The sequence below is a fragment of the Hibiscus syriacus genome, unplaced genomic scaffold (assembly GCF_006381635.1).
Source record: "Hibiscus syriacus cultivar Baekdansim isolate YM2019G1 unplaced genomic scaffold, ASM638163v2 tig00001644_pilon, whole genome shotgun sequence".
NCBI classification, from domain to species: Eukaryota; Viridiplantae; Streptophyta; class Magnoliopsida; order Malvales; family Malvaceae; genus Hibiscus; species Hibiscus syriacus.
The window spans coordinates 4,137,954-4,163,198 of NW_024061878.1; the positions used below are offsets into that span (position 1 = coordinate 4,137,954).

Consider the following 25,245-nt stretch of genomic DNA (forward strand, 5'->3'; position numbering starts at 1 on the left):
ATCAAATTTAAATTTTGGATATTTAATGTTATACTTAGTGTAAATTTCATATATTTAAATTTAGACGCGTTTTACAATAAGTGCTTTTACCACAGAAGCATAAAACACTTCTTGTAGAACGCATCTTTGCTGAGTAGGATACTACCTGTACAAAGCGCTTTATGTAGAACGTGTTTTATTACAACATAGTACGAAAGGATATTTTAATAAATATTAATAATTAAGTACCCTGTTATTTGAATCAACGGGTATCCAAGTTTTGTAGGTATTGAGTTACAGGTATCCAACTATTATGGGTCGATGTATGGGCCAAATATTTTATACCCAAAAGTTTTGAGTCCCCGATATTTTGGGTACTAAAAAATACGAATATCGAGATATAAATTCGCCTATTATAAATATCGAGATATTTTAATAAAAATTATTATCCTAAAAATAATTTTTTCTTGACAGATATAATCGTGAAATAAACGTTACTTTTAAGAATAACATAATATTTTTATATTTATACATTCGAATTAAGAAGATATTACTCAATTGACATAACTTTTCTCTCGAGAGAAAATAGCAAAAGAAGAGAAAAAAAAAGTATATGCTTTGGGGCGTTTTAAAATAAAATGAATCTTCCTTTTGTTTAAAAAAATTGCAAAATAATCTTATATAAAAAAAAGAAAATTATCATAAAAATCTCAACTTTTTATTTGAATTTAAAATCAACCTATTAAGATTCTTCAGTTTACTGACAAAAATAACATAAATTTAATTATTTTTTACCATCCCACATTTTTTGTACATATAATTTTGATATGAAATGTTTTATGAGCATTTATATAAATTTTGGGATGTTAACATTTAACGTTATACGGATTTTTTTATTATTATTATTTATGGACAACATTGGGTTTCCACTTTCTTCAAAAATTGACTTCCGCAGCCTAGTACCAGTATTGAACAATTATGCAGAACATCAAACTCAACACATAATTTACAGACAAAGGAGAACATGTTACTTATTACAAAACATCACAACATGAAAGCTAACAGGCAAATAGGTAACCTAAGGTGGGGCCAAGAAAGCAGGATCATAGATTTCTACAAAGTTTTATTCCAAAGATATATTTCCCATCATTCCACAAGCATGATCACTCCCAAGCTGAACTTAATGTACAGAAAATATCTAGAAAATAGACCATACAACTCGATAGCTCCATACGATTATTCACAGAATATCTAGAATTTTATAAGTTTGCTCCTCTAACATAAAATCTTGCGTCTCACGTGGAACGTGAAGAGAAAACGATGCAGAAAAATTAATCTTGTGAGGGTTACCTTTGTCTGTATTTTGAGGTCTTTGGTTGTTGCACGTTGTTCCTACAAAACAAATGTTGGTCAGTAGTCCTATGCTATGCAGGTACCCAACAGGAGGATGCGAAAAGAATCCTGCCCTTCCATCCCTGCAACATCCAGTGATTGTGTTCATCAATCACAAAATCTTTATGGTACCAAGCCTTCAGTTTATCCCCAAGTAACTTCATTACTTCCTGGTTCAATGGAAGTGGCTTGAATCCCGCTCGCATCGTCCGAATCTGCCACTGCTTGTACGTCTCGGGCCTCTGAACCCTGGCAAGGCCCTCACACGCTATAACATTCACTGCTTCCTGCCCGTAAAACTCGTTCTCTAACGTCAACCTTGCAGGCTCGTCACTAGGTAATGTGTTATCAAACATATCAAATACTGCAGAAAGATGGAATAGAGCCTCCCTGAACCTTGTAACAAAGAAGGGAGAGTTGTAAGATCCATTAATTATGGAGTGAACAAAAATATCAGGGTTCATTTTCCTGATCAATTTCAGCACGGCATTCCTCGGGCAGTCAACCTCGGCGGTCTCTTCAAGCAGATTCTCGAACCGGAAAAGAGAATTTACTGCTAGGAACTCGTTGCTATCAATCTCGATGTCCTCTACTCGAATATTTTCCCAGTTTTGAGCCACTACAGCCTTGTACTCAAATGGAACATTAAAACGCTTGCAATAATTTTCCAAGCGGCGACCTGTTGCCTCGATCTTTTCTGTTGGACGGAAACCATGTTGGGGAAGCTCAATTCCAGTTATGCGTAGCTTAGGAGGCCCACCCCGTCTCTTTGCGAGATGTTGGATAAGAATAGGCCATTGGAAACCATATAGGATACCGAAATCAACAATGTGAAGGGCACTTGCATTCTCATTCATGTGGTAAATCATTTTGTTTGCAAAAATAATCGGTAGCTTCTTAAACGGACAAGCACTAAGGTATCCTTTGTAAGACTTCAACATATCGGCAGCCGTTGTCTTCTTCAAAGCTAGAGACGCATAAAAGTTTTGCATTACAGTTCCACTGCCATCCAAGCGTGCCTCGAGCCCATTCGCAAAGACACGAGCCAACCTCTGATTTCCATCACCGAGACGAGAAGAGTTATCTTTAATCTGCTTTAGTAGTTCACCAGCAGTTCTATGATCATCAGCCGATATAGCCTGTGCGCAGAGAATTAGAAGTGTCCTTAAATCCACAGTTTCTTTTCCCTTGTTTTTTCGACCGAGTTTTCCCAACACCAGTTCCGTTTGACTGTTCCTTCTGCTGCAAGGCTTTGGTTTCCTTTTGCTGCACGCTTTCCTCATCAATGCAACAGGTAGGTTGTCCTTCAGGATAGAGTAACACCTTATCAAACAAATCCGACAACTCGCTCTCCTCCGAATAAGTTGCAGACTGCTTGTTACTCCTCTCTTCTTCCGAACCGCCAAGATCACGTTCATGATTTTCCTACCCCTCAACCCGTCACGTGTATTCTCCAGCTCTTCATTAACCACATTAATGGCAGCATTTGGAGCGTTCCCCTTTTGCCCCATAGGAAACGCATTGCTTTCCATATCAATACTAGGTAGGAATTACTGGCTTCCTCAAACCCTCTTTGGAACTGCAAAACAGATTCCTTATCATCGAAAATGTTCCGAGCTAGAAGCTCGCTCACAGTCGATTCCATCGTCCCATTACCTGTGTTACTCAAGCTACTAGTCGAGTTGACCGGAAATCGTAAACTCGGCTGCTGCAGAGTGGACTGGAAATTGTTGTCACCAACCCCATGATGATCAATATAATTACCAGTCTCATTGCTGGTGTCTATACCGGTAGTATTCGAATGCCGATCAGTACAACCGGAAAGATTACATTCAGGACCCTTCAAATTCTGATTGACCAAATGTGGTGACTGAATAGTTTGAGGATATTGCTCAACAAGCACTTCATATAACGATTGCTCGGTGTCTTTAAGAGCCAAGTAGTCATTAAACATATGAGGCTCCTCCAAGTTCTCTTCCATGAGCATCTGAGTTATGTACTTGAGAACTGGATCGGTCGAGTTGCTCTCATCCGATGGCGACAAAGACTCCCCTTCCAGACTCCATCCCGTGGATGTCGAAACCGAGCTCACATCCGTACTTATCGAAATCGGTTGAAGAGAACTACCAGGGACAGGTTCAGAAGGTGCAATCGGAACAACATTCATATTCATATTCACAAAGCTAAGATCCGGAGAAGGATCGATGAACTCGAATCCGGTTGTTCGATTCGGGTACTGAACAGAATTGAGTTGAAATGTATCATCTAAATCCTCAACATTAAATCCGTTTATATAATCGTAGAATTTTGGCTCCATGAACATCTAAAAGAAACCAATCCTACATCCCCCCAAAAAAAAGTGACATAAAGCTACACAAAAGGCCCAAAAAAGTTGGAATCTGATAACATGAGAAATAAGCTAGGCAGTAAAGGAGCAACCTTTAATGGTGATTCCCGCACTAAAACCTTTGAAGAAAACTTTCATACATTTAATCAAACAAGATCATGAAAATCACAGCTTAGAAAAGGAAAGAAATAGCATATAAGAAGCGAATCATACACCAATAACGTACTTTAAATTGCCTTTTAAGATAGTTGCAGGGCACCTTCAAGACAAAGATAGTTGGAGAGTTGATGGTCCGTGCTAAGTACAGGAAGAGGGTGAAGTGAAGATGGGAACTTTGTTGAGGAAGAGCAAAGGTCTAATATATTGAAGACGGTGTCAAAATTTCAACGTATCGGGGGAGACTTTGGGAAACGTGTTGGACCCCATGATTTCAGCTAAATATTGGTTGGCTGGTCAAAAGTCGAAAGGTTTCTTTTTGTTTCTTTTATTGTCGCTTCTGGTTCAACGTAGCCATGCCTTCTCTGAGTAAATCCAACTTCTGTTAAACAATTATGTTTTCACAACACAAAAGCAACAAGCACAGTATTTCACTGTTTACAAAGACTTTTGATGGAGTACTAAATACTGATTGATTATTTATTGCAACAAAACTCAGTCATCAAAACTAAAAGTTAAAGAATGAACAAAAAGAAATGTGATGCTACCTATATTGTTATAGCATTTAATGCAAGTGAACGTGTTGTATATCAAGTAGTAAAAGTAGATGTAAATGAATGCATAGGATGTCCAATTTACATTGAGCAAGGAATCACAAATTAAAATTGTTAATTTTAAATATTAAAAGGCAAATGTTGTGATCAAGTAGTAACAAAGATATTTAAAACATGATAGAAATGTCAAGTAATATAATAACAACCAGGAAAACAAATGGACCATTGGAATAATAAACGTTGCTGTCATTTGGTAGTTGTCGGTATGATTATACTGTGACAATACAATTATGCAGCATTTAATGATTAACACATTAATCTCTTTTCAAAGATTAGACATTTAACCAATCAAAATCAATTTTCACCAATTTCATTAATCAAACAATTAACAAAGCATGACAATCGGTAACATACATCTCCATATGCTTAAATTCACTTTCGCAAATACCGATGTTGTACATAAGTATCATGAAAGCTCAATGATTTTCATTTTTCAAAAATAATCAAGATTGACAAACACAAAGATATTTCCATTTCTAAAAATATCAAATGAAGTTCCAACACATAAAAGTATCGTTTCAAGCAAAGATCATAAAAATAAACATGTCATCGAACAACTTATGTTCGAATACAAACAACACCATAAAAGTAAATCATTCAAACCTAACAAAGTTCTTCATTCTTTCAAGTAAAATCACTATAGAAAGCTTGAACCCCAAATGGTCATCGCTATTAAAACGACTTTGTTGCTAAAACTATTGCTACATTCCCCCGACGAATTCAAACCTCCATGTAGGTGGAAGAAAGAAGAAAATAAAATGGAGATGAAGAAAGGTTAAAGAAGGGTAATGCCAACGAGTGTTGGTACAAGTGGTTGAGATTCAGGAATTTGAGTTTATAAGGCCAAGTTCAAAACCTACCACCGTTAGTCTTGGTGGGCAATCTATAAATTCATATGTAAATCCCAATTGGGTCTAGGTATACCCTAGCCCTAGACTAAGGGAGTCACGCTTGACCTAAACTTTTATGTACAAAAAAAAGGTTGAAAAATGGTATGAAAAGTGTGAAGGGATACCTTATGTATAGTCCCCAAAGGTCAAAACATCATCCAATAGGAAAAATATGATTTTTCATTTATTTTCCATCCATTTTAAACTGTATTGGACAATTGTCTGATTCCAAAATTTCTAAAACTGCTTGTTGAGTCATCAATTGCTGCATATTCGGCTCATCAATACAGTACAACATTGTCTCACAGCAACGTCTACTGCATCGATAATGTCACAACATCAGTTACCAAATTGTAACACTGATAGCCCATAAACATCTAAGAATACAAGTCATAGATGTCACATCAAACTGACTAACAATCACTATTCACAGTTGCTTACAATTTTATCTTTTTAAAACATTTCTAATTTCAACTTTTAAAACTATTTTTTCCTACTTAAAATTCTGTACCATTTAAAAACATAATATTTTAACAACTATATATTCAGGCATACCAAAATATTGATAAACTAAACTAGTCAAATTAAACAGTCCTAATTTACTATTACAAACTATTTAATTATAAATGATAAAACAAGTTAATAACATAAATATACATGCTACTACTAGTCAAAAGAAACATTGGTGATGTCGTACAGATACTGATATTACAGATGATATGCACAAGATGCTGACGTCCGTGACTCAATCAGAACCTACGTATGAAAATTATCACGCGCTAAGTATGACTTAGTGAGGCAATAATACTAAAGGTGAGAATTATTAAATAAATACCAAAATACATAAAATCGTTAAAAATTATACAGAAAATATTTTCAGAACGTTTAAACCAAATATCTCATGTTGTTTCTTTAACAGTAAACCTTAAAAGAATTATCTAATAATTTTCATAAGATCATAATAAATCAAATCAAACAGAATAATCAGTCAACATTCATTTATAGTCAGTCACTTTTCAGAACTTTCATATTTCATTTTTATAGCCCAAAGTATATTTAAGAGAATATAAGGTAAGTGAGTCAGACGAGTGTGCGTAATACAGATCTCAGTGCCATCATCAGTATCAAAACAAATAAGCACAGAAAATGCTATCAAATCGGAAATAACAATATGCAAACAAAGTGCATTCAGATCGGAATATATATATATATATATATATACACACACACGCATACACACTAGTGTACACTCTGATACACCACATTATATCAGAATCATAATAAATAATCACTCCACCTCATGGCATGCCAATTGTACCTTTGACTCTCAATATAACATACAGTGGACTTTCAGTTCATTTTGAAACCATTTAATAAAATCATATCAGAATAAGAAATATTTAATTCACAATCGTAAAACATAATATGGGCAGTTCATACCAAAATCATTCATTAAACTTATTAAAATATTATGGATATATTTCCAAAATCAAAACATAATTTATATCTTTGAAAATAAACGAGGTTGATTTATCACAAGTTGTCTTCAATCATAATAATTAAGTAAATAAACTTCATTCACCTTTGCCTCACTACAGAACTTATATACAATAGTCCTAGTCACGAGTTTTGTCATTTCCTTTCGGATCGTTAGGATTGATAAATTTATCGTAGTCTGACAATACCAAATTATAACACAAAATGTTCAAACTATATATTAGTAAGCTGATTTTAAAATTTGAAAATCTATAAAATAAAAGTCGAGATTAAATCAATATTAACTAAATCACATTTCCATTATAATTTCCAACTTCTTAAAATACTCATCCAAATCCATGAATATTTATTTTCATCATTAACCTTTCATCTTTGCTAATTTACAACAAAAGCCACAAATTATAAATTCTTTTAGAATTCACCTCCACCTTTACATTTAATTCATAATGATCCTTCACCATTATGATCATTGAACATAAATTACTAAAATTCTAGCACTTAAATAAATACACAATCAATACTTCATTCAAAACATTATAAATTTCAACCCAAACTTTCCTAAACTTTCAATTTTCATCACCTAACTTTATAAATTTGTAATTCAATCCCAACTCAATATTTAATTTAAAATTCAACATACTAACAAAATTTTCAACATTCAATAATTTACCCAAATAATACCTCTACATTTAATAACTTGCAAACAAGTCACCATGGTTTTGGGACATTTCGAATTCCACTACTACTTTTACCAAATTTGCAAATTTGGTTCCAAAAACTTTCCAACTTTTTACAGCATAACAATATCAAAATCAACATTGAATCCCTCAAATATTACATTCTTACATAATATCCCATAATTCCAAGAACTTGTAAACTAGCCCTTTACACTTTCAAGGTTCCAAATTGATCTAAACAAATCTCCAAATCGCATGGAATACTTCTAATCATTTCTAACCCATAGGAAAATTTTCAACATTCCCCCCAATTTTCTTCCTTATGGATGAATACTTATCTCACCTAGGGGAAACTTTTTATTCAATTTCAAGCATGAATTCAACCTCCTATGATTAAATTCATGCATTTCCAATCATCACAACATCAAATTGAATCGAAATCCCATGATTCTTCGTAAACCCTAACATGACCAAATTATATACACATGTACAATTAATTCTGATCATTATACATGCTTTAGAATATTCACTAACATAAAAACAAAATTCCTTCATCAATTCTTCAAAATCACTAAACCCTCCTTAACCCTAATCATGAAATCTCATCACATAATCATCTTCACCATGAAATATTGGTACCAAATGAGAAAGAATTTCATGTAGATTAATTCTCTATTGTAATCACCATTTGTTTTTATTATTTTACATTACAATCGGCCTTAAGTCCAAACCAAACCAAAACCCAAACAGACCCAAAACAAGACCCCGAACCCAAAACCCGCTCTGAGGCCCAAACCTAACCCGGATCTAAACCTAACCCTAGTAGTCGCCCCTAAACCCCTATCAACTGACACCTCCCTTTGCCCTTAATACCAACAAGGCCCTTATGCATACCAACAACCCCAACTCCGTTCTTCTAGAAAACAACAAGCAAGCAACAAAATATAATCATTTGTTTCAGTTGTAATGGTATAAAAACCCCCAAGAAAAAATAGTGTAATCAGAGTTTTTTTCAGAAATCAGAGGCAATAAACATCCATTTCAAGATTATTTTTTATCATTTTTTTCAGTTCGATTAGTATTTTTTTTCCTATCCTTTAGTTTCGAAAATAAAGAAATAGATGAGAATACTTACATTTGGCCGGAACCTCGCCAGTGGCCAGGTCTATTCGACCAATCCGAAGGTGAGGAGGGGAGCAACATACTAAAAATTTGGGCCGATCCAATGGTGAAGAAGGAAGATCAGAGCCCGAAAAAGTTGAGTGGTCTCAACCATTTTCACGGTGTTGGAGGTTGTTTCGTACGAAATCAAGCACAGATCTGTGACGAGGAGCCCGAGACGAGTCTTTCAGTAAATTTTGGTGGCCAACAACCTTCAGCGGCGGTGGCTCGGATGACAGAGTGGTGACCGGTGGCTGCCCAGACGGCGGCGTGATGGTCGGGATCCTAGAGAGAAGCAAGAGCTTCTCTTTCTAAAAAATGAAATAAATGAAACAAATTTAAAAAGGGAAAAATTTGCTTTTATAAAACATTTTCGGGGAAAATTGCTCTTAAGTCCCCCAACTATTCTTGTGTTTTTATAAAATGGTCATTGAAAAAGACCTTTTCATAATTTACCCATTTTGGTTTGTGTTTTGTAATTTTTGGAAAACTATTGTTTAGTCCCCCTATGTTTGTCGTGTTTTCTCATTTTGGTCACTGAACCTCATTTTTCTAATTTATTACACGTTTTATCATTATGTTTTATTTTATTTTAATTTAGTCACTGTTTATTTCTGATTTAACTACTTTTTTATTGTGTTATATTTTAGTCTTTTATTCAATATTTCAATTTTGGCTTTACATTTTTATTCGCTTCAATTCAGTCCTTTATATTCATTAATTGTTTTTTTTATTTTGGCCTTCAATTTTAAATTCCATTTAACTTAGCCCTTGTTAGATCATTCGTCTTTTAAATTGAACCCGATTTGATTTTTATTTTAATATTTTAGTCCACATCTAGATTACTTTTATTTTAGGTTTAGTTCTTACATTATGAGAATTCTTAATTTGGTCCTCGCTTTTGCTCGAGATTCCAATTTAATTATTCGAGTTTTAAAATTAATTTAGATTAATATTATAGCCTCTATTTAAGGTTATATTTCAAATTAGTCTTTTAATTTAGGGAATAATACGAGTTGGCCCTCGCCTAAATGCTCGAGGGACCATCTCAGTTATTCGATTCAATAATTAATTTAAAAATCAAATAGGGTTAATATTAGAGCCTACATTTTTAGGTTTGAGCTTCTAAGTTCCTAAATTTTCATAATTTGACACTTCAAGCTTGAAAAAGCCTTAATTTACCCTTAGCTTAATTAGGATGAATAAAAATTTGTTTGATTGCATTTTGTTTTCTAAACCTAAGGCAATATTCACTTATTAGGGAATTAATGGTATATCTCCCGCAAGTATGCTCAGGGGGTGACTACTGGTGATTCCCGAAATAGGTTGACATCCTTTTCAAAACATCATCATGATTTTTAAAATATCGAGGCAATATTCAGTTATCAAGCACAATAGCTTATCTCCCACATTTACGCTAAGGGAGAATGCTATTGGCTTGAATAAACAAACACCCTTTCAACTTTTACGTCCGTAATGATTTTCAAATTAAACAAAGATCATACTTGAAATTTTTGATTTTAAATATAGGGTAATCAACTAGGTACCAAATTTTGGGTGCTAATCCTTCCCTACAATACTACTTCTGAACCCTATTTTTGGATTTTCACAGACCTTAAAACTTGGTATTTTAAAAAATAAAATGTCTTATTAAAATCACCCAGCCAGTTTATGGTGTCCCAATCACACCTAAAATAATTGGTGGCGACTCCTCACATTTCAAAATTCATTTCAAAGAAAAACCCCAAGTCGGTATCGGTCTTTCCTTACCTGGGTGAAGAATGGTATCGACAGTTTGGCAACTCTGTTGGGGACGTTTTGTTTTTAAAACAAATTGAGAATCGAGCCACGAGTTGTTTACCCTATATTTAGGATTTTGGGAAATTATGAGTTTCATTTTATTTTAATTTACTGTTCATTACGTTATTTCAAAATAAAAGAGATTTTCTCTCTGGTTAATGCTTACACTTCGTGAAATTATTTAGGACTATTGCATATAGCTCTAAACCGAGCTCAATCCTTGTTTACCTAAGTAGGGGAACATCACACCTTATGAGGAGCATTGGGCTTCCTTGTGTGGGTTTGATAAAGATGGCTTGGGAACCCTTTTGCTAGAACCCATCCTCATCTAGGGAATTTAGTAAACCTACCCAACTAGAGCCATGTGAATAACCTAAGAGAATTAGAATGCATGCGGTTAGGACTCTTAATTGCCTTTGTATGCTTATTTTTCAGTCTCAACTTTGAGTCGTATTTAATTATTTTGCTAGATTACATTTCTTGACTAATTATTTAAACTAACTTCATTCTTTTTGTTTTCTACTAACATTGATTTCCTTTTTTCTGGTCTTGTTGCATTTTTGCATGGACATTACAAATCCTTCAATGGTATTGATCCCTTAAATAACTGATCTGTTAGAAGGTTATTGAGAAACAATGCCCACAACAATGCCTTTCACTGGGATGGAAAGAATTTCGAAGATGCTCTACGTAGATCGAGTAGCATCAAGAGAGAATCTACTTACTAAGGAGATGAGCCAGACATCTACCTGCTAAGATAACAAGGTGGACTCAAGAATATTCGATGCTGAAGCCAACAATGAAGATAACGAACCATCTCGAAAAGATTTCTGAAGTAGAAGATGAAGTAAAAGCTTTGAAGACGATGCAATACCCAAATGCTCACAGGAGTGTACAACTTGAAGATAGACCAGATTTTACATTGTCAATTTGTCAAGAATTGTTCAAGGAACAATTATTTTTGGGATCAATTCCTTGTTGCATTTGCATCTCGCATTTTGTACTCCCATTTTTGTATGTTTACATTTGCATGTGCATCTTTTCATCCTTGCATTAGCATATACATATACATTACATGGTATACATTACATCTCAACGTGAATAATCGCGAATCTTGGGAGTAACTTACGGAGAATCTTTTGATAAAAGTTTTGAGGTAAGATGAAGTCACCCCATTCATACCAAAAAGGATTGAGAGCTCTGGACGTGATGTTATCAACGTCTGAAGTTCAAGGCATATCATTGAGAATTATGGTGCATTGAAGCAAGTTTCAAAATTTAATTGATTTAGGGGCGTGACATTCAATGAATGACGGGGCATTCTGATGAAAATCTAGAAGAATCATTATAGGCCACTAGGAACTTTTGATGCACTCGCATATTGTCTTGTTTGAATTTCTTTTCTTTATTTTTTCGCTGAAAGGTTTGTAAGTCACTTGACATCGAACATCTTAAATAAAATGCTACCTTCTAAGGTTAGCAATGAGTAATTTTCAAACTTGAAATTCTTTAAGTATCTACCATTAAAATCTCATTCAAAAAATTATAGTTATAGATATTTGACAAAATGACAAGATTGAAAATTGATATATAGCCCTCTCTATGAGGAAATGATCAAGAGGCTTGACATCATATATGAATAAGAGCGGATAACATGGGGCTTCTCTTGTCTATTACATTGCAAAACTGCCTAGACTACACTTCTGTTGAAGACATTCAGTGATGATACTAATCTTCACAAATGGAATGTGGAGTAGACAATTTAGTTTAGGTCAGTTGTTTGGGAACATAACTCTAAATGTGGGATTCAGACCATAAAAAACACTAGACTATAACAAGGTTTAGTTTAGGTCAGTTGTTTGGGAACATAACTCTAAATGTGGGATTTCATGACCATAAAAAACACCTAGACTATAACAAGTTATTCTCGATGAGCTTAAGAAATTCTAAATTTGAATCAAAAGGTTAAAAATTATTACTATAGATTATACAATAAAGTTGAGCTATTCCACTAAAGCAATTGGTTATAGAGGAAAATCAAAAGCCCTGTCTTTATGAATAAATTGCATTCTAACCATGGCATTACTCAGATACTCGACAGTTCGGTGTTTGTTCCACTTCGATTATCAAGTCAAAGATTTTGTGATGAGACGAACCCTTCAGCTAGCCCATGAAGGAGATTATAATATATATATCAATAAAGCTGAATTCAGTAGCCAAACAATGGAAAATTAAATCAGTTGATCTAATAATGAGTTTCTATGAAAATGGACTAAAGGAGTTGAGACACCTGTTATAGTCAACCTCACACAAGTACGCAGGAATTCTATAATTAGACTGATGTCGATGCACTGCATCTGCTAAGGAAATCTATGAAGCTGGAATAAATGGAAGATTTCAGAGAATTGAAATAGAAGTGTTTTAGAAAGTCTAGTAATTGATTATTCTAGTTGCGTCATTTTGTCCGCATCTGATTAAAATACCAAGCCAAAGAAAGAGGGGTTTAAACTAAGAAAGAAAAAACATATTTGATGACGAAACCTTAGAAAATAGGAAGCTAACCTGAATCTAACCCATCAATTTTGACACTTGTCAAAGATCTATATAAAAAAAAATTAAAGAGCTGTTGATTTTGAACTCGTGTTATGTTATTTGCTTCAATTGTGTGCCTAAAAGAAGGATATTTTTCTTAAACAAACTTTCCATATTTTAAAATAAAAAGAAATAATATAATTTCAAACAGCATCTCTCTGGAGAGTTTAGGTTGGAAATTGACAAAGGTCCCTCATGTTTAGAAATTCAGAATCAGAAATTGGGGCAAAGAATTTGAATGTTAGGGAGAAAGAAAAATAGATTTTTGCAAAGAAATGCAATGGTACACCTTGGTGTGGGAGAATGAAGATGAACAAATCAAGAAGAGAACCAAGATTGCTTGACCACCTCTCTCACTACTATTAATCAAGAAAAATGCATTACACATACATGATTTTCATCTTTGCATCAAACATCTATCATCACTTACAACAAAAACTTTAATTTCCCCCTCATTAGGGTACCATTAAAATTTCTCTTGAAACCCTGTCTTTTTTCAAGGACATTTTCTCTTCTCAAGAGGACATTCAGGATAGTTGCATTAAGATACATATTTTTTTATAGATCTTTCAGGAAAAATAAGGTTAAAGGACAACAAGACGTCCTCGCAAGAGGAGTAATCATCTTCAGATTCAATATTTTTAAACAAAAATTGTCTCGCTTGAGACAGTCTCATTTAATACAAAAAGCTTGAGATAATTTCATTTAATACGAGGATTTATCTCACTTGAGATTTTTTTTAAAACAAGATTCATCTCGTTTGAGATAGTTTCACTCGAAACAGAAGATTTATCTCACTTGAGATTGTTTTTATTAAAACAAGATTTTATCTAGCTTGAGATAGTTTCACTTGAAACAGAAGATTTATCTCACTTAAGATTGTTTTTTCGTAAAACAAATTTTATCTCGCTTGAGATAGTTTCGCTCGAAACAAAATATTTATCTCACTTGAGATTAGTTTTCTTAAAACAAATTTTATCTCGCTTGAGATAGTGTCACTCGAAACGAAAGATTTATCTCACTTGATATTGTTTTTCTTAAAACAAGATTATCTAGCTTGAGATAGTTTAACTCAAAAACATAAATTTTATCTCACTTGAGATTGTTTTTCTTAAAACAAGATTTATCTCGCTTGAGACAGTTTTCACTCGAAACATAATTTATCTCACTTGAGATTGTTTTTCTTAAAACAAGATTCATCTCGCTTGAGATAGTTTTCACTCAAATAGAAATTTTCTCACTTGATTTGTTTTTCTAAACAAACTTCTCGCTTGAGACAGTTTTTACTCGAAACAAAATTTTATTTCACTAAGATTATTTTTCTTAACAAATTTCATCTCGCTTGAGAAAGTTTCCCTTGAAATATAAATTTGAAATTGTTTCACTTGAAATGAGAGGTTTATCTCACTTAAGGATTAAATTTTATTTGCTCGATTCACGGCATTTCGAATCAGCGACAACCCCACTTGGGATTAATATTTCCTATTTCTCGATTCACATCATTTCGAATCAAAAAAGTCATTCGGGGCCATCAGTAAGTCTTTCGAGCATGATGCTTAAATCCTTCGATCATCTATAAGTCTTTCAAGCATGATGATAATCATTCGGGCCATCCTAAGACCTTCGGCCATGATGTTTTCATATTTCCTTCGCTCTTTTCACGACATTTAGAATTAGTGTCGCCTCACATGAGGGACTAAAATTTCCAATAGAGAATTCATCAGAAGAACTTGTTCAACCATAGCTCAATTCACGCATTTTGAATTAGCAACGCCTCACTCGAGGGACCAAAATTTCTAGTAGAGAATTCATGAGAAGAACTTATTCAACCTTGGCTCGATTCATGATATTTCAAATCAGTAATGCCTCATTCGAGGGACCAATATTTCTAGTAAAAAGATCATGATAAGAACCCCCAGCTTGAAGAACATAGATTGAGCTAAAAATGGCGCTCTATTATCTTTGCTCCATTCTCGTTTCATAATATGAGCAAAGAGGGGAAATTGTAATCCCCATTTTATTATTATTTTACTTTATAATCTGGCCTCAAGCCCAAACCAAACTAGCCCCCTACAAAACCCAAACATACCCAAAACAAGTCCAGAACCCAAAACCAGGCCTGGAGGCCCAAACCTAACCCAATCTAAACCTAACCCTAGTAGCCGTCGCTAAAACCCCTATCAGTTGCACCTCCCTTACCCCCAATACCAGCAAGGCCACTACATGACGCCAACAGCCCCAGCTCCTGTAGAAAATAACAAGCAAGCAAAAAATAATATTTTGTTTCAGTTGTAAATGGTTTAAAAACCCCAAGAAAAATAGTGTATCAGAGTTTTTTTTAGACAATCAGAGACAATAAACATCCATTTCAAGATTATTTTTTATCTTTTTTTTTCAGTTCGATTAGTATTTTTTTTCTATCATTTAGTTTCGAAAAGAGAAAGAGATGATAGTACTTACATTCGGTCAGAGCCTCGAAAATGGTCGGGGTTTTCTTCGCTAATCCAAATGGTGAGGATGAGCACCTTTAGAAGGAGAGAACATACTAAAAAATCAGGCTGATCCAACGGCGGATAAGGGAGATCATAACCCTGAAAAAAGAGAAAGAGATGATAGTACTTACATTCGGTCAGAGCCTCGAAAATGGTCGGGGTTTTCTTCGGCTAATCCAAATGGTGAGGATGAGCACCTTTAGAAGGAGAGAAACATACTAAAAAATCAGGCTGATCCAACGGCGGATAAGGGAGATCATAACCCTGAAAAGCCTAAGGGTCTCGACTATTTTCATAGTGTTTGATCCTGTTTCGTGCAAACCCAAGTCCATACTTGTGCTGAGGAGCCCGAGATGAGTCTCCTAGTAAAGTTTAGTAGCCAACGGCCTTCGCAGCGATGACAAGGCCTGGACGATGGCGATGGCCAGGATCCTAGAGATAAGCAAGATCTTATCTCTCTAAAAAATTTAAATAAGAAAAATGAAATAAATTAAAAAAGGAAGAAAGATTGGTTTTATAAATCATTTTCAGGGAAAATTACTCTTAAGTCCCCTAAAAATTCGTGTGTTTTTATAAAATGGTCACTATAAGGGACCTTTTAAATTGTTTACCCATCTCGATTTGTTTTTTGTAATTTTTGTAAAATAGTGATGTATAGTCCCCCTATGTTTGCTGTGTTTTCGCATTTTGGTAACTGAACCTCTCTTTTATGATTTATTGCACTTTTTCATTCTAATTATTTTTTTATTTTATTTAGTCACTGTTTATTTCTGATTTAGCTACTGTTATTTTAATTTATGCAATTTAGTCACTATTTATTTCTGATTTAGCTACTATTTTATTTTGTTACATTTTAGTCCTTTATTCAATATTTCAATTTTGGCTTTACATTTTTATTCACTTCAATTTAGTCCTTTATATTCATTAATTTTTTTATTTTGGCTTTCAAATTTAAATTCCTTTTAACTTAGCCATTGTTAGATCATTCGTCTTTTAAATTGAACCCATTTTGATTTCTGATTTAATATTTTAGTACCCATCTAGATTACTTTTAATTTAGGTTTAGTCCTTACATTAGGAGAATTCTTAATTTTTTCCTCGCTTTTGCTCGATGATCCAATTTAATTATTCGATTTTTAAATTAATTTAGATTAATATAGCCTCTATTCTAGTTTAGATTTCAATTAGTATTTTAATTTAGGAAACATACGAGTTGGCCCTCGCCTAAATTCTCAAGGGACCATCTCGGTTATTCGATTCAATAAGTGATTTAAAAATCAAATAGGATTAATATTAGAGCCTACTTTTTTAGGTTTGAGCTTCTAAGTTCCTTATTTTTCATAATTTGACACTTTAAGCTAGAAAAAGCCTTAATTTACTCTTAGCTTAATTGGGATGAATAAAAATTTGTTTGATTACATTTTGTTTTTTAAACCTAAGGCAATGTTCACTTATTAGGGAATTAATGGTATATTCCCGAAAGTATGCTTAGGGGTGACTACTGGTGATTCCAGAAATAAGTCACATCCTTTTCAAAACACATCATGATTTTTAAAATATCAAGGAAATATTCAATATCAAGCACAATAGATGATCTCATGTATTTATGCTAGGGGCAAATGCTATCGACTTAAATAAACGAATACCATTTTCAACTTTGCGTCCTTAATTGTCTAAAAGATTTTTTCCTTAATTGAGATTTTAAAAAACCACACATTTTTTTAATTTATCTTTTTTGGTTAATTTTTAATTAAAAAGTAATGTGATTCAAAAAATCTATCGTTTCAAAAAGTTTGGGATTCCTTTTTAAAAATAAAAACGCATGGTTTGAGGAGTCGCCACTAATATTTGAATAGGGTGTGATTGTGTTGGGACCGTCGGTGCACCCCACGACACAGCGGAAACAAAGCTCGACGATCTCACCAATAATCCAAGTACGTAAAATCGAAATCAGGAGAAAAGGATGTTAATACTTACAATGGGTACCTTGAAAAATAGTAATGACAGCAGCGAGAAGTGGTTATCACGAACGGCTCGAATCGTAAGCCTCCACGAAAACACGTCTCGCCCTCTACTTAGTTCACCCGATTGAGAGCAAAATTTTCTTTTCCCAAAAAACAGTTTTGAGAAAGACGGCTGAAGTAAAAAAAAAGGCTTCTAGACCTTACCTCCTTTAAACATATCAAAACATCTTAGGGTTTTAAAGTTATTTCAAATTAATAAATAAAATATTATTTAATTAATTCAAATTAAATATACATTAAAGACTTATAATATAAATTACAAAATTTAATGTTTATCTAAAAACTTATTTAATTATTCCGAATTATATATCAATTAAAAGAGTTGTAATATAAATTACATTCTTTTAATGCTTACTTACTATATTCGGGATAATTAAAATCATATGTATATCAAATATACATATCTTAACTCTAGATATATTTTAGTAACATACAACAAATTGTACATCTTTGCTTATTTCAATCCTAGGGTGTGACCCTGTAGGTTCTTGTAACGTTAGTAGTAATTATTAGAACAATTCTAATATTACATACAATGAGTGACATCTAGCAATATATCATTGTCACCTAAATTACAAGAAATTATGATTCGACATATCATCTTCGTGATTAACTCTTTTATATATTACATCCTTTTGTCCTTTATATTTAGAATAGGCACAAGTCTTAGAATAGTCACACTTGTATAGCCCATTTATTGTTTCTTGATATCTAGAGTAGACTATGATTAACGAATAATTTGTGATATCACATATCAACTTATTCGAGCATGGCCATGCATTTCTAGTCCCACTCAATCAAGTGGCCTGTGATATATTTCCTATTATGTAGGCAGGACAAATCCTATCTTAACCATATACACCCCTCTACATATATCAAGATATATTTAATAACAGTCTTTATAGTGCAACTAGTTACGAGCATGTTTAACTGTATCAAAACATACAAAAATATATGTTGGGATGACATTGATCTCAAGTCTGAGGATCATACATATAGTCATCACCATGAGCAATATTATGATTGTTACATAATAATCCAAGACATATGCTCATGATGGGTCAATCCAATATATTATTCACTAACAATATAATCATTTATCAATTCTGACATCTCTATGTCAATGACAACTCCTTGTCATCAATCAATAACATGTTAGTCTTAAGCGTATTATTATTGTTCACGCCCACAATAATACTTGACTATGGATCTTTTAATAATGTTATTATATGAACTTTATTATCTTTCAGTTTATGTTAAACACAGACATATAACTGAAAATAATATTGGCAATGCCTTTATTAAAAAAATCGGTAAATAAATGTATTATTACAATCATCATATGATTGGTCTTTGGGCATATTCTAACAATCTCCCACTAGCACTAAGACCAATCACTCACATATCTAATACCGAGTGACTTAGTGTGACGATCATACCTTTGCTGTGTAAGAGGCTTCGTCAAGGTATCAACAATGTTGTCATCCATGTGTACTATACATATTTCCATATCTCCTCGATCTATGATCACTCGAATGAGATGAAAGCGTCTAAGAATATGTTTGGATTATTGATGAAATCTAGGTTCCTTTCCTTGTGCAATGGCTCTATTATTGTCACAACGAAGTTCTATAACATTTGATATGCTAGGAACAACCCCCAATTCTAATATAAACTTCTTGATCCAAACAGCCTCTTTTGCTGCTTCACTAGCTGCAATGTATTCAGCCTCTGTTGTAGAATTAGCTATTGTGTCTTGCTTCGAACTTTTCTAGCTCACAGTGCATCCATTAAGACAAAACACAAACCCGATTGCGATTGTGATCATCCTTATCAGTTTGGAAGCTGGCATTAATATAACCTTTTACACTGAGCTCTTCCTACCCTCCACATACAAGAAATTTATCCTTAGTTCTTCTTAAGTACTTAAGGATATTTTTAACTGCAACCCATTGATTTTCACCAAGTTTTGCTTGATACCGACTCGTCATGCTTAAAGCATACGATACATTTGGTCGAGTACATATCATGGCAAACATGATAGAACCAATAGCGAAGCATATAAAATCTTATTCATCCGTTCTCTTTCTTGTGGAGTTGAAGGACACATTTCCTTAGAAAGAGAAATGCCATGTCTTATAGGCAAATAACCTTTCTTGGATTCTTCCATACTGAACCTTTTCAGCACTTTGTCTATATATGTACTTTGACTCAGACCTAGAAGTCGTCATGATTTATCTCTATAGATCTTAACTCCTAAGATATACACTACCTCACCCAAATCTTTCATAGAAAAACAACTACCTAACCAAGTCTTAACATACTATAAAGTAGGTATATCATTTCCTATGATGAGTATGTCGTCTACATACAAGATTAAGAAAGAAACAATGCTCCCACTAGCCTTCTTATAAACACAAGGCTCATCTTCAATTCTGATAAAACCAAACTCTTTGATTGCATCATTGAAACGAAGATTATAGCTTCGAGAAGCTTGTTTTAGTCCATAAATAGACCTCTGTAACTTACAAATCTTTCCAGTATTTCCTGGAATGACAAAACCTTCTGGTTGTGTCATATACACATCCTCTTCAAGTTTTCCATTAAGGAAAATGGTTTTGACGTCCATTTTCCAGATTTCATAATCATGGAATGCAGCTATTATGAGCAAGTGTCCGCTCTTTGTGAGTACTATAAATGAGTGCATATGTGTGCAAGTATACACAATCGAACAAGTAATAAAGTGATAAGTAGAGTATCGATTCCACAGGGAATTGGAGAAGTCAAATAGGTTTGTCAAGGCATTTTACTTTGTCACCTAAGTAAAGTTAGTGATGGTATGGACAAATGATAATGCTGTGGCAAAATGAGATGGATGTTGTGGAAATGGAATAGTGGTATGACAGCAAATGGCTATGTTGTGGCAAATTAAATTGACGCATGCAAACAAATGGAAATGTCAGGTAAAATAAAAATGAAATACTAGATTTAATATATATGACTTTAGCTTTCTCACACGACAAGCTGCTATGGGAATGATGGTATGAGTCATAGAAAATCTAAGTCTATTTCTCTGAATGGTATTTCTTCTATGCCTAACCTTCCCGACAGAGTCTACAGAGGTGCCCTATGCTATCTCTAGTAAGGGACTCGACAGATTAAAAATGCCCTGGCAAATCCGATTGGCGTAAACCCTTGCAGTGATCCAATTAGTTCAGATAACAGGATATGTCTCGGCAATACCTTTTGCGGCAGCATTAACATCTAACCTCATTTTTGTACAGCTCCTTTTCTCAAATGAAATCCTAGCCTTATCTCTAAGGTGGAGGCCTAGTTACTACCTAGAACCCTTGTTTATGTAGTTCCTCCTAGCTTCTCTCGAAGACTAAAGATAATTGCCAAGGCATTCTCTCAAACCCTTAAGCTCTCTTAAGGAAAGGTTACTCTCGTAGCTCCTACAACCTTAAGGCATTAAGTTTCACAAACAAAATAGGATAAAGCATAGAAATCAACTATTCATGCAATAAAACTAAACATCCAAGCGAACTCCCACCAAATAGGATTAGTTCATGGTGGGGTTCGAAATAACAAGCACAAAGCAAGTTCATTCGTTTCTTACAACCCAATAACAAATATGAAAGCAAGAACTAAAGGGAGGAGAAAAAGCCTTCAACGTGCACTGCCAAATGCCTTCCTCAGTCACCAAGAACTGCTCCTAGCGAACTAGCTCCTCTTGGATGCTTAGAACGCCACTCCCTTCGGCTTGTCAAGGAGAAATGCCACGAAAAGTAGGATTAACAGAGAAAGATGAGACATTCTCTATCTAACTTTTTAAGCTCAAATCTGGGTGGAACCAAAGTCTCTAACATTGTGGCTTCATCCTCTATTTAAGGGGAAAATTAACCCTTGAACTAAGAGTTGACTTTTCCAAACTATGGTTAACTTGCTTGGGAGTCGGGCAAGACAGGTGATATACAACCTAGGTAGCTAGCATGACCGGCATAATCCCGTTGCAGGCGCCCAAGGACAGACAAGATCTGCAGGGTCAGGCGGTGTCATCAGTAGAACCGGCGGTTGCAGTGACGGTTCCCCCTAAGCATTTATTCATAACTTCAAACTTAAAAAAAAGAAATAGGGTTTTCAACAGTCAAAGTTGTATGCCACGACATTTTAAGAATTCTCTTATAAAAATTTCTAAGTTTTCTTAAGCATGAAAAACATACAATCGTGTAATCAAGGGTTTCAAAGAAATATTCCTAGTTAGTTCTATCATCCTCAACCAGTCATGTACATTCTATCCTAGCCATAAAATTCATCATCATCGGGCATCCTTAACTAATTCCAGAAAACTATTCAAGTAATTACTAATGTCATGGCCTTTTTAATTTACTACTACTATTGTGCAGTGACCGAGAACCCTACTTCCCCAAGGTTGAGAGAATCATTGTCCCTAATGCTTACTAAAAATAAAAAATGAAACTACATGCTATGAATGCAATGCAATGCAAGGTACCTTGGCTTAAGCGGGTGGTGGTGCAGCGGCTGCGCGATGAGTGCGCTTTCTCAACTTGGCGGGGCTGGAATATTCGGAGTCAGACGCGGGTGTGGCTGGAGGAGTGCTAGGTCCTACTGGAACGGCTGGGAGCGGGGCTCCTGATGCTGAGATTCCTTCCTAAGGCGACATCGGCTCCTACGCAAAGGAGCTTACTGGGCATCTCGAATTGTGATTCCTAGGTTGACTCCGTGGGCTGTGGTACCTCAGGGTGTTCTTCTTCCATTGGTGCAGCAGGTTGCAGTATATCAGGGTGTTCTGTCACCAAGGGTTCAACATGTTAGGGAGATTCCGGAAGATGAGCGAGTTGGAGGTTGGCTTCTTGATCAGCATCGGGCGACACAACATGGATGGATCAGGGTCCTAGGGCTCTTCGGCTTTAGCAGGCTAGGGACCTCTACACCATGCGATTGAGGGGCATCAGTATTGGCAGGATGAGGTATTTCTGCAGATGCCTCAACATCCTCATTCGGTGGCATGAGTATGTCAAGGAAGATATGAATGTTGAAGTTTGTATGTGGGGGAAATTCCATCAAGGCGCTGGTGAAAATTCATCTCGTTTTGGCATAGGCGAAATATGTCATCAGTTTGTCAGACAGCTGCCCGATATGCTCTTGAGTGCGCTGGACTGCCTGCTCTAGGGCATTTGAAGTTACCCTGGCATGTGGAAATGGTATAGTGCGAGATGTGGTTGCCTCTTTTTTTCCTCCCCTTTGGATTCTTTGTAACCCACAACACAGGGATTTTTGCTTTGACTCCAGCAATACCTGGTAAAATCTCATCAAATATTTCTTCAAGGACCTTCTTTTTACGGCACAAGGCGGTGATGAGATTTGGAAATACCAGGGCACTTGCAGGTCACTGTAGGCACAAATGAGCCTGTTCCGCTATAATCTTCCTACATCATGGCTAGCCCAAATATGATTGAGTGAAGCAAAAGCATTCACTGGCAGGACATGGTAGTTTGTGGGAAGTGGGTAAAAGTTTGTGCTTCATAAAATGATTCCATAACTTCACCTGTGGAAGTAGCCTATCCCATCCACGGTCTTGCGGCTCATTTGTTGACCATTCCATTGCATGTCGGGAAGACATAGGTCTTCTAGATGCCTTGGTAAGTTTCGTTGTCATCTTTTTGAGCAAAACGAGCATGGGGTCTTCAACAACCTGCAGTTTAAAATAATGATTAATGGCATAAGGAGTAAAACGAATAGAAATGCTACGAACCATCACGGTATGCTGGTTTAGTGAAGGATGTGATGTTGGAGTAAAACTCCTTCACTAAAGTGGCGTTGATGGCGGCGGGATGCTTGGCAAATTTCTGCCACTTATGCTTGGTGACAACATTGAAAACCTCACTCCCTAAGGCAACATCTTCCTCATCAGAGAAGATAAATCTCAACCAACTCGAAAAAGATGCGACGATTTTTAATTGTTTGGAACCGTTCACGGGCGGAATCATCCACAAACAGTGTGGCGAAGATGACGTAGGGGGACGTGATCGTACCATGATGAGAACACACAAATGAACTAAGAAGAAAAACTTGGTTTGGCCGTCTATGGAGGTTCAGTCAAAAGGAAAGAAGATAGGTCTTCTAGGATGCTTGGTAAGTTTCGTTGTCATCTTTTGAGCGAAACGAGCATGGTGGTCTTCAGCAACCTGCAGTTTAAAATAACGATTAATGGCATAAGGAGTAAAACAAATAGAAATGCCGCGAACCATCACGACATGCTGTTTTAGCTCGGTGATGTTGGAGTAAAACTCCTTCACTAAAGTGGCGTTGACGGCGGCGGGATGCTTGGCAAATTTCTGCCACTTATGCTTGGTGACAACATTGAAAACCTCACTCCCTAAGGCAACATCTTCCTCCTCAGAGAAGATAAACCCCAACTCAAAAAAGACACGGCAATTTTTAATTGTTTGGAACCGTTCGCGGGCGGAATCATCCACAAACCGTGGTGGCGAAGATGACGCAAGGGGACGTGATCATACCATGATGAGAACACACAAATGAACTAAGAAGAAAAACTTGGTTTGGCCGGCTATGGAGGTTCGGTCAAAAGAAAAGAAGGAAGAAGATGAAAGAAAGTTAAAGTAAAAAGTGAAATGAAGATACAAAAAAAATGCATATATTTGGGGAAATGTTAAATAAAAAGGTGGGGTATAGGTGGGAAAGAAACAAAATGAAAGTAAATAAAAAACTAATCCCCAAGTCAAAAGTCAAAAAGTTAAAAATTTCCTTCCTTTTACTATTCACTATTGTCGCCCAAATTTCACAAGCTTCCTCTATACTCTGCACGTGCTAATCATGTGGGAAGTCCCTTGCAACAAAAATAAAATAAACATAATTAATTAAAAATAATAAAGGCTAAAATAATAGTAAAATAAAAATTATTTATGCACAGGAGTAAATTTAAAATGTCAGGGCATCCTTAAGATGTCGGACCAGTGTCGACGTCATGCAAGAGCAGCGCCGACTTGTCACGCACAGGTGGGATTCCCTGGTAGGCCTTTAAGCGCTGGCCATTAACTTTAAAGATGGATCCATCGTCCAGATTCTTGATATCAACAGTGCCGTAGGGGTAAACACGGTGAACTTCAAATGGTCCCGACCAACGTGACTTTAGTTTACCAAGAGTTTGAGCCATGAGTTGAAAAGCAGCACTTTCTGGCCGACAAGAAAATACCGTGGCAAAAGATTTTTTTCATGCCACTTCTTAGTCTTTTCCTTGTAGAGCTTGGCATTTTCATATACTTGTGCTCGAAACTCCTCCATTTCATTCAAATCGAGCAATCGTTTCTCCCCAGCAAGTTGTGCGTCAAAATTTAATTTCTTGATTGCCCAGTATGCCTTGTGTTCTAACTCAACTGGGAGGTGGCAGCTTTTCATATACCATCTGAAAGTCGACATTCCAGAGCTGTTTTGAATGCCGTCTTATAGGCCCATAATGCTTCATCGAGCTTGGGGGACTAGTCTTTCCTTCGAGGGTTCACCACCTTCTCAAGGATTTGCTTGACTTCTCGATTGGACACTTCAGCTTGCCCATTTGTCTACGGGTGATATGCCGTGGCAA

The 25,245-nt window shown here is 35.3% G+C and overlaps 1 pseudogene; it reads right to left on the reverse strand.

The window, feature by feature from the left end:
- Positions 1-1,190: 1,190 nt before the first annotated feature.
- Positions 1,191-4,024, reverse strand: LOC120129419 (annotated as a pseudogene).
- Positions 4,025-25,245: the final 21,221 nt, after the last annotated feature.